Genomic DNA, 11,745 nt, shown 5'->3' with positions numbered 1-11,745 from the left:
GGGCACAAACCCGTGTCCCCTGCATCGGCAGGTGGACTCTCAACCACTGCGCCACCAGGGAAGCCCCCTTTTTTTTTTTTTTTATTCGTTTTCTGACTTAAGTTGTGATACTCTCATCCCCTGTACTCCTTCAGGAGCTTGTGCTTCTCCTTTGTAGTACTCATCACATTTGTGGACTATAAGTTCTTTGAGGGTAGGGAATCTGTTCCTCTTGTTCATCATTGTATCCCCAGCATATTGCACAGTGCCTGGAATAGACGAGTTATTCAATTAATATTTATGGGGTGATCATAAAGGACTTTGTATGTCACGGTGAACAACTTGTATGTTCTGGAACTGCTATCACAGTAGTTTTTACAAAATGTAAAAAGGTTTTAAGCTGGGGAATGACACAGTCCAAGAAACAGGTTGGAAGGGAGAAAGATTGAAGGTGGAGGGAAAACTTGGGAAGTTATTTTAACAGTTTAGCTGAAAGATAGGAGATTCTCTGATAAAAAAGTGAAAATGCAATGGAAGCGTCTAGGAGAGATGTTAAGAAAGTAGAATGGATGGGATTTGGCTGAGTGATTGGCAGTGAGGAATGATGGAGAAGGAGGGGCTAGGTGATGCTCAACTTTCTGATTTGGGTGATCAGGAGGATGGTGACACATTTCCTGGACATGAGAAATAGAGGAAGAGGAGCAGGCTTTGGGAGAGGGAGATAATGATCTCAGCTTTTGACACTGAGTTGGAGGTTGGTGGTGATTTTAGGTGGAGATGCCAAGTAGGCAGTTGGACATATGGCTCTGGAACTCAGAAGGGTCTGGACAAAAGAAGATTTAGGAGGCACGAACATGGTTGATGTTTTAAACTTTTTATAAAAGCTTTAGTCCCTCTCCCAAGAAAAAATGCACACATACACATCATTTTCCCTATAATTTAAGAAGCTCCATGTGAAGCCCATCCAAACATCCTAGGTTAAGATGAAGTATAAATATCATCTCTCTGATTATAAGAGTATTGAGTGAGAGAAAAAGGGAACAGTGAGGGAAAGAAAGGGGAAATGAGGGGAGAGGTGGGGAGGGGGAGAGTAGAGGACCAATGACAGAAACTTGACACTCAGCAACTTTGACAGGGTGTATAAAGGAAGAATAGCTGACAAAAGAGATTGGGTAGGAGGGGCTAAAGAAGTGAGGAGAACAGGACAGCCCAGGGAGGACGGATCTTCAAGGAGGGAGAAGTTAACAGTATAAAATGCTGTAGAAAAGTTCAAGAAAGAGTTCTTTCAATGTGGCAATCTGGGAACAATTCATGACCTTTGCCTGAGCAATGTCAGGGGCTGGGGTTGGGGGACAGGAGCTTGATAACTTTTGGATGAAGACTGAGTAGAAACGAAATAGTGTTTTAATGAGTTACTACTCCTTTTAAGAATCTCTGTTATGCTTTCATAACAGAGGGGATCCACTCCTCTCCCCCTTCTTATCAGCACCTCAGTATCCCTGGGGGAAGCCCCCACTGTGAATAGTCAATAGAAAGTGGTGATTGCTTTTTACTACAGAAGCCAAAGGAGTCAGATCTCCCCTTCTGTCACCTTAGGCTCGTGTTATGGGCTAAATGGTGTCTCCCCTAAATTTATATGTTGACGTCCTAATCCCCAGTACCTCAGAATGTGGCTGTATTTTGAGATAGGGAGTTTAAAGTTAAAATGAGGTCATTATGGTGGACCCTAACCCAGTATGAGTGGTATAGTTATAATAAGAGGAGATTAGGACACAGACATGCACAGAAGGAAGACCATGTGAAAACACAAGAAGATGGCTATCACGGGCTTCCCTGGTGGCGCAGTGGGTTTTAAGCTGGGGAATGACACAGTCCAAGAAACAGGTTGGAAGGGAGAAAGATTGAAGGTGGAGGGAAAACTTGGGAAGTTATTTTAACAGTTTAGCTGAAAGATAGGAGATTCTCTGATAAAAAAGTGAAAATGCAATGGAAGCGTCTAGGAGAGATGTTAAGAAAGTAGAATGGATGGGATTTGGCTGAGTGATTGGCAGTGAGGAATGATGGAGAAGGAGGGGCTAGGTGATGCTCAACTTTCTGATTTGGGTGATCAGGAGGATGGTGACACATTTCCTGGACATGAGAAATAGAGGAAGAGGAGCAGGCTTTGGGAGAGGGAGATAATGATCTCAGCTTTTGACACTGAGTTGGAGGTTGGTGGTGATTTTAGGTGGAGATGCCAAGTAGGCAGTTGGACATATGGCTCTGGAACTCAGAAGGGTCTGGACAAAAGAAGATTTAGGAGGCACGAACATGGTTGATGTTTTAAACTTTTTATAAAAGCTTTAGTCCCTCTCCCAAGAAAAAATGCACACATACACATCATTTTCCCTATAATTTAAGAAGCTCCATGTGAAGCCCATCCAAACATCCTAGGTTAAGATGAAGTATAAATATCATCTCTCTGATTATAAGAGTATTGAGTGAGAGAAAAAGGGAACAGTGAGGGAAAGAAAGGGGAAATGAGGGGAGAGGTGGGGAGGGGGAGAGTAGAGGACCAATGACAGAAACTTGACACTCAGCAACTTTGACAGGGTGTATAAAGGAAGAATAGCTGACAAAAGAGATTGGGTAGGAGGGGCTAAAGAAGTGAGGAGAACAGGACAGCCCAGGGAGGACGGATCTTCAAGGAGGGAGAAGTTAACAGTATAAAATGCTGTAGAAAAGTTCAAGAAAGAGTTCTTTCAATGTGGCAATCTGGGAACAATTCATGACCTTTGCCTGAGCAATGTCAGGGGCTGGGGTTGGGGGACAGGAGCTTGATAACTTTTGGATGAAGACTGAGTAGAAACGAAATAGTGTTTTAATGAGTTACTACTCCTTTTAAGAATCTCTGTTATGCTTTCATAACAGAGGGGATCCACTCCTCTCCCCCTTCTTATCAGCACCTCAGTATCCCTGGGGGAAGCCCCCACTGTGAATAGTCAATAGAAAGTGGTGATTGCTTTTTACTACAGAAGCCAAAGGAGTCAGATCTCCCCTTCTGTCACCTTAGGCTCGTGTTATGGGCTAAATGGTGTCTCCCCTAAATTTATATGTTGACGTCCTAATCCCCAGTACCTCAGAATGTGGCTGTATTTTGAGATAGGGAGTTTAAAGTTAAAATGAGGTCATTATGGTGGACCCTAACCCAGTATGAGTGGTATAGTTATAATAAGAGGAGATTAGGACACAGACATGCACAGAAGGAAGACCATGTGAAAACACAAGAAGATGGCTATCGCGGGCTTCCCTGGTGGCGCAGTGGTTAAGAATCCGCCTGCCAATGCAGGGGACACGGGTTCGAGCCCTAGTCGGGGAAGATTCCACATGCCTCGGAGCAACTAAGCCCGTGCACCACAAATACTGAGCCTGCTCTAGAGCCCATGAGCCACAACTACTGAGCCCGCATGCCACAACTACTGAAGCCCGTGTGCTTAGAGCCCATGCTCTGCAACAGCAACAAGAGAAGCCACCACAATAAGAAGCCCACGTACTGCAACAAAGAGTAGTCCCTGCTCGCTGCAACTAGAGAAAGCCCACGTGCAGCAAGGAAGACCCAGTGCAGCCAAAAAAAAATGAAGATGGCTATCAGGACTTCCCTGGTGGTCCACTGGTTAAGAATCCATCTTGCAATGCAAGGGACGCCAGTTCAATCCCTGGTCAGGGAACTAAGATCCCACATGCTGCAGGGCAACTAAGCCAGCGTGCCACAACTAGAGTGCCTGAGTGCTGCAACAGCCGAGCCCATGTGCTCTGGAGCCCGTGCACTGCAGCGAAAGATCCTGTGTGCCGCAACTAAGACACGATGAAGCCAAAAAATAAATAAATAAATATTTTTTAAAAAAGATGGCTATCTATAAGCCAAGGAGAGAGGCCACAGGAAAATAAAACCCTGACAACACCTTGATCTCTGATTTCTAGCACCCAGAACTGTGGGAAAATAAATTTCTGTGGTTTAAGCTCCCCAGTCTGTGGTATTTTGTTATGGCAGCCTGAGTTGACTAATACAGCAAGCCAAAGAGCAGGCATGTGATCTAGGCTTGGCCAGTTTGTCTTTTCTGGGATGTTGAATTCTGAATAAGTGAGACTTACTCACTTATAAGCGAGATTCACTTAGAAGAGAGGGAGATCGTTGGGTCCCATTCACCACAACAGTGGGATAGGCTGATCTACCTCCAGCTTCCCCCCCACGATAAATTCCTTTCTTTAAACTGAATATATCCAGAATCTGATACAGTTGCTTATTATCAAGAGCCCTGAGTGATACAGTAAGAAAGGAGAATTAGAAGATGGTACTTACGAACTTCCCTGTTGGCACAGTGGCTAAGAATCCACCTGCCAATGCAGGGAACACAGGTTCGAGCCCTGGTCCAGGAAGATGTCACATTCCGTGGAGCAATTAAGCCCGTGCGCCACAACTACTGAGCCCACGTGCCACAAATACTGAAGCCTGCGTGCCTACAGCCTGTGCTCAGCAACAAGAGAAGCCACCACAATGAGAAGCCTGCACACCGCAAGGAAGAGTAGCCCCTGCTCGCCGCAACTAGAGAGAGCCTGCGTGCAGCAGCGAAAACCCAACACAGCCCAAAATAAATAAATTAAAAAAAAAAAAAGGAAGATGGTAACTAGAGGGGGTCAAGGAAAAAAGGGAGATTTTGTTTTGTTTTAAGTAAAGATTTGAACTTGTTTATGGGTCTTTGGGAAGAAGTCAGCAGAGTGGGAGAAGTTGGATGCATGATAAGGAGGGAATACCTGATGAAGCAAGTGCAGATCCTAAAGACATGAGAATAGAACATGGGTGGACAGTTGGTTCTGAACTCGGGATGGAACACCTCTCCCTCTGAGCTAAAAGCAGGAGGTGAGAAAGATGCATATGCAAATCTATTTCCAGATATTGAGTAAGAACGTTAAAGTAGTTTATATCTGATAGCCTTGATTTTCTTGGGTAAGGAGTCGGTCATCCGTGGAGAAAGAGGGGGTGAAGGTGATGATAGTAGGGGGCTTCAGGATACCAGAGAAGGTTTAGAATGACCATTACGGTGAATAGGAGAAGAAGCTGACAGTTTACACGTAAAAGGATTGCCAAGCAATGCCAAGGGCCCAGCAGAGGTTGAAGTTTATGGATTTGTAGCTAGGCCAGTCCTCAGTGTTGGTAACTTTTCTTCAGTAGTATTCAGGCCAACGGCTCTCTGACTAGCTTGCCGAGAGCAGTCCTGAGCAGGAATGCAGGTAGATCGTGCCACCTGTAGAACCTCCAAAGCAGTGCAATTGGATTGCGGAAATACTAGAATGAAGGCAGGTAGAAGTTCAGTGAAGTCATCCAAGGCACAGAGTCAGGAGAGGGAGTGTGCGAGGCAGGCTGGCCTGGTCGTCTTTGGTATAGCCCAGGACGAGAATTCTAGCTATCGATTGCTGTGTAACAAACCATCCCCAAATTTAAAATAATAATCATTATGGTGTAAAATAACTATTTTATTGTTCTCATGGATTATATGGGTCAGGAATTCAGACAGGGCATGGTAGGGATGGCTTATATCTGCTCCACCATATCTGGGGCCTCCCCTGGGAAGAATCAAACAGCTAGGGGCTAGTAGGCTTTTTCATAAAAAAATGGGGGAAAACTGAGAAAGACAAAGGCGCTCGGAAAGTAAAAAATACTAAGAAAGATACCCAGGTTCACAGACACTGAATCTCAAACATAGACGGAAAATGCACACAGAATAAGACACACACACAGAGGTCCAGAAACAGATGTGAATATAGAAACACATAAAGGCAGTCAAGATGAGAGAACAACTCCAAAAATAGGAAGAGACAGATAGACACAAGGGAAGAAAACTACAAGGTATTGAAATAGATTTTGTGGTGTAACCTTAAACCACAGCCTGTACTTTAGCAGTGGTCACTGAAATAATATAGCCTATTGACATGTAAGAGCTTTACAGAAATTTGATGTTATATGCAAATGCCCTACCTTGTTATCTCACATCAGAACACACTTAGACTCCTCCCAAACTTGCAGAATTTTAAGTTGGTGATATGTTATGCTAAAGATACTGGTTGAGGAGGAAGGAAATCCAGGTTTTGGTTTCAGTCTGACAGAGGCTGTCAAGCCACTTCTCTTTCCTTAAGTTCTATTTCCTCATCTGTAAGTGAGGTAATTGAGCTAGAGTATGTCTTGTTATTTCCATTTTAATATTATATTGTTTTTTTTTTTTTTTTTTTTTTTGCGGTACGCGGGCCTCTCACTGTTGTGGCCTCTCCCGTTGCGGAGCACAGGCTCCAGACGCGCAGGCTCAGCGGCCATGGCTCACGGGCCCAGCCACTCCGCGGCATGTGGGATCTTCCCGGACCGGGGCACGAACCCGTGTCTCCTGCATCGGCAGGCGGACTCTCAACCACTGCGCCACCAGGGAAGCCCTATTATATTGTTTTGAACGCTGGCTTCCACTTGTAATTTCTAGGCATTGCAGAAAGTGAGGCAGCAAAGACAGGGCCGAGTCCAAGGACAGCCTCTTCATGTATACGCATTAGGCAGAAGGCAAAGACACTTCCTTGTTTTGCACTTAATGAGGCCATGATGCATGGAGGAATGACTTCTAAAACAGGAACATTGTAACATCTGAACGAGAAACTCTCACCATGAAAACCGAGGATCATGCGCAAAAAAAAATGCACAGGTTGCCTGATGACCCTGTAGGAGCTTCCACCTGTGGGGCTCACTCGACTAGTACGGAAAAATTTAAGGGAAAACAACTCTTAAGAGTGCATGTATGGTGGCTTCAGGAGACAAGTGCACAGGACCAGGAGCTGATGCAACCTGGTGCATCCAGGCCACACTTCAACCCTCCCCTCAATGAATATTCCACCGCTAATCAAAAAGACCCCACCCATTCAAAAGCCTAAAAATAAGATTAAAAAGGAGATCAATTCTGCGGGGCGGCCTCACTTGGGAGGACGCCCACACTTTTCTTCTCCGAGTGTGTAACTTTCACTTCTGCCCTAAATAAACTGCTTCTTTGTTCTCTTTGCTCCTCAGTCTGTGTGTTTTTCTTTGTGTTATGTGTTCCTTGCCCAAATTCTTTTGGATGAGCTGAACAAGAGCCTGGACTTTTGATAAAGCTTTTTCGGTATCAAAAGTAGTAAACTTTGGGCTTCCCTGGTGGTGCAATGGTTGGGAGTCTGCCTGCCGAAGCATGGGACACGGTTTGTGCCCCGGTCCGGGAAGATCCCACATGCCGTGGAGCGGCTGGGCCCGTGAGCCACGGCCGCTGAGCCTGTGCGTCCGGATCCTGTGCTCGGCAACCGGAGAGGCCACAACAGTGAGAGGCCCGCGTACCGCAAAAAAAAAAAAAAAAAAAAAGTAGTAAACTTTGTCTTTTGAAAATCCTGATGAAGGCCACTGGGCTATTTTTGAGAGCCCAGGGAATTTTCTAACAGAGCTAGCAAATTCATAGCTCTAAGATTTAAAAGTTAATTATAAAACTTGATCTCATGCTTTCTCTTCCATGCAAACCAGATAAACCGACTAGAAAAATAAAAGTGACACTGAAAGGAAACCTTAATTTTGAAAGGGAAATGGAAATACTGTTTTGTTTTGGTTTTTCATTAGTGCTCTCCCTTCATCAGTGGGAATGTGAGCAAGCTCAGAACCATTCCTAGAGATTCAGTCCTTGTTCCTCTCACCTATATTTTGTGTTGGTGCTTTAAACAGTTTTTTTGGAAAATACACACATTATCTATAATATACTCTTTCTGTTTCTATATTCTTCTAATTCAGAAGTAAATAAAGTAAAAATGACAGTGATACCTCTCTCCCCCAATTTCACTCCCCTCTTCAAGGATAACCACTGAGAAATTTGTTGTCCTTCCAGAACTTTCCCTATACATTCATATTCATGTAAACACACATCTACCCTTACATATTTATATTTTGTTCATTTTTGTTGTTATTGTTTACATATCACATCACATAATTATTCTGCAACTTGCTTTCTTACAACAATTCCACATACACATAGGCTCACAAATGCACACACCACTCAATATTTCCACTTTTTTTTTTTTTTGGCCGCGCAGCTTGTGGGATCTTACTTCTTAGACCAGGGATTGAACCTGGGCCCTGGCAGTGAGAGCTTGGAGTCCTAACCACTGTGAGACAGGCTGGGACCTGGGACACTTTGCTGGGACCTGGGACCCTTTGCTGCAGTGCTGCAAGGCTTGCACCTGGACACACCTCTCCTCAAGCAACAAAATACAAAGAAACTGTATGGGACTAAAAATAACTGTGTGCCTGCATAGTTGGCACAAATTCTGGTCCCAAAAGATACAAAGAGACCAAAAAACCCAACTGCAACTTTTGAAGAGCTTGGAGCAAAAACAGGGTGTCCGGAGCAAAAGCAGGGTACTGAGCATGCTCCCCTGCACACAACCCCACCTAAGAGGTGGGCAAAACACCTAAGCCACCCCTATGTTCCGACCCCCCCCTGGACACACCCCTACCCTCACCCCACATAAGGAACAAGCTTGCTTCCTCCCTCAGGGAGTGACCAAGTAAGGGAACCTGCTGTTTGTTCCCGCTACCCCCTGCTGCAGCAGGGGCCCCAATAAAGCCTTGCCTGAATTTCTTGTCTGGCCTCTAGTCAATTTCTATTGATTGGGAAAGGTCAAGAACCCTGGTTGGTAACATATTTTGTGGCACACAATGGGGGCTTGTCCCCTGCTGGGGAGAGGATCTGGGCCCCTCCAGGACCACGAACACAGCTTCCCCGTGGGTGACAAGTGGCCACCTGAACCTCTTGTTTCAGTGTCACTGCATTTGGTAAGTCTGCCTTCCTGGCCCCTGGGGGCCTCAGTACCCTCATTCAGGCAATGCTTTCCCCCTCCCCTTTGTCCTTTTTCCCCCTCACCATTTTCTCTTTTCCCTCTCCTGATATCTCTCTACTTCTCCTTCTGTCCTCTCCTCTCTCTGTCCTCTCTTACTTCTGTCCTATTCTGAGAGAGTGGACATAGAATAGCTACAGTGTCACTCCTCTCAGCACGTGAGACCATGCTCCCTTTGGCCAGCAACGGGTGACAGGCAGACGTGGGAGAGGCTCGCCTCACACCATGCAGACCTTGGTCCAGCGGCCTCTCACTGACCGGAGATTTATGAGCGTGATAGAGGTTCCAACCTCATCTCGTGTAGTGGCTGGAAGTCCGATTGTCCCAATATTCTCCCCTTTATTTTCCTGCCGCCAAGAGAAGTCCCATTGGGAACGGGCTGAAGTGGCAGATTTCTATATACTGGGGTACGCCTGGGTGAGAGTCCCACCTGTGGGTTGGGGACCCACAGACTGATTTCAGAGGGACATCGGTGAGCGGTCCTGAAGAGAGATCTTCGTTCCCTGCCCAGGAATTGAACCTGAGTAGCCTGGATGAAAACCAGGAATCCTAACTGCTAGGCCACCAGGGACTAGAGGTTAGAAATGAAGTGGTCCTAGCTCTTTCCCCAATTTGAAAGCAAGAATGTTTCAAGGAGGCAAAAACTGTTAAAACAGTTTCAAAGATTATTATTAAAGACAGCACAAGGAATGGGAGAGCACACAGAGAAGCAGTTTGTTTATCTAAGACAGAAGCAAGGCAGAAACACACCCGGAGAGAAGGGGTATGGGCGTCCTCTCTAATGAGGAGGAGAGCAGTAAAGAGGTGATTTAAATCCCTTGTATAGGACAGTTCTTCTGGGTCTCCGTTTACCTTTGGCCAATTATCTCGTTTCTTTTTTCATACCTGACTGGTCCCAGGACCCTCCCCAACATGCGTGCACAACTTTTTGCTAAGATGGATCCCACCCCAGAGGCGTGTGGGTGCATGTCCACACTTATTATGGGGTGGTGCCCCCTCCATTTTTGACCCCCAAGGAGCCTTCCTGCGCATGTGTAGACAGGGAGGTTTTTCTTGACCTCAGGAGTGGGTACCTTATCTCTTTACTTCAGAAGAGCTCAGCTCTGCCACTGGCTTTGTCCTTGGAGTGTCTGGGTGAGAACAAAGCTTCAGTTTTACTCCACGTGACAAACACCAGCTGTCCGGCCCAGGTGCCCATCCATCTCGTACAAGACAACATACAAACTGTATGCATGGGTGAGAGTCCACCTGTTGGTTGCAGTCCTGCAGACGACGTACAACTGGCTGGTTTCTGGGCCTGATTACCCCAGTGGGCAGTGGACAGGGTGCTGCCTCCTTTGCTGGCCCTTTCTGGAAGTGCGCAGGTTGGTGCCTGAAGAGACACCAGCAGGGGGCAGGTTGAAAAGGCAATCTCTCTCTTTCTGTCTCTTTCTCTTTTTCAGTCTTTTCTGTCCCTCCTCCCTTTACCTCTCCCTTGGTCCTCACACCTGCACCCCCGTCCCCTTTATCTTGAAAACTTCTTGTTTGTGTCTTTTAAGTGTTTTCTTTTTAAAAAAAATTTATTTATTTATTCATTTATTTACTGGCTGCGTTGGGTCTTCGATGCTGCACGCGGGCTTCCTCTAGTTGCGGCGAGCAGGGGCTACTCTTTGTTGTGGTGCGCAGGCTTCTTACTGCGGTGGCTTCTCTTGTTGCGGAGGGCAGGCTCTAGGCACACGGGCTTCAGTAGTTGTGGTACACAGGCTCAGTAGCTGTGGCTCGCGGGCTCCAGAGCACAGGCTCAGTAGTTGTGGTGCATGGGCTTATTTGCTCCATGGCATGTGGGATCTTCCCGGACCAGGGCTCGAACCCGGGTCCCCTGAATTGGCAGGTGGATTCTTAACCGCTGTACCAGCAGGGAAGTCTGAGCTGGTTATTTCTGAATGGAAAGAATAAGGGACAAAATATGGGTACAGAAAGTTATAGAAGGTTTGCGGAAGGGGTACATTGAGAAAAGAATTTTGTATGTAGTCAGAGTCTTCTAAGGTTGCATTAAATTTAATTAGGTAAATGGATTTTATTAAGAGTAGGCTGATACAGGACTGGATTTGGTTTTTCTCTCTCACAAGAGAACAAAGTTTTTCTGGAATACTCCTTTTGATATCAGATTGTGTGAGTTTCTCTGCCTTTAAGTGATCTGTGTTTACTTTTGATATCATTTTCCCCACCTTAGCTCAAGGAATAATGGTTTCACAGCGACCTGTGATTCTTTCTGACCAGGTGTTTTAAAAGTTTTTCAAGTTTTTGACAGACTTCCCAAATATCAAATTCTAATTGAAATTCTCTTGACTCCCAGTTAACTTTGGAGCGCTTCAGGGGACCCCTGGAACATCCCAAAGAGAGATCCTAAACTAATTGGGTTAATCTGTAAGGAGAGGTTTGGCAGGTTCTCAGAGAACCCTTACAAGTTTAGGGATGAATTTATCACGCTGGGATTGACATTCTCTCTCACCTGGCAAGACATCACGGATATGTTAATGGTTAATGACTCTTCCAAGCGCACCCTGGGACAGCACTTAGATGTGTTAAGCCCTCAACAGGCACAATCTGTGCTGGAAGTCAAAGGACATCATTGGTTGACTGGAGGAAGGTTAACAAGATATCAGGCCCGTCTAATGGACACCCCCGACATTACCTTAAAGGGGTGCCAAACCCTGAACCCAGGAACTCTGCTTCCAGCAGTCGAGAGTGGAGACTTGCTGCATCAGTGTATAGAGACCATAGAACAGACTTATTCCAGCAGGTCTGATCTTCTAGATGAGCCTCTTCACAGCCCTGAGGTCAGATGGTTTACTGATGGGAGCA

Source organism: Physeter macrocephalus, chromosome 4 (assembly GCF_002837175.3).
Source record: "Physeter macrocephalus isolate SW-GA chromosome 4, ASM283717v5, whole genome shotgun sequence".
In the NCBI taxonomy this organism is placed as follows: domain Eukaryota; kingdom Metazoa; phylum Chordata; class Mammalia; order Artiodactyla; family Physeteridae; genus Physeter; species Physeter macrocephalus.
The sequence above is the reverse complement of the archived record's forward strand: the minus strand, read 5'-3'. Positions refer to the sequence as shown.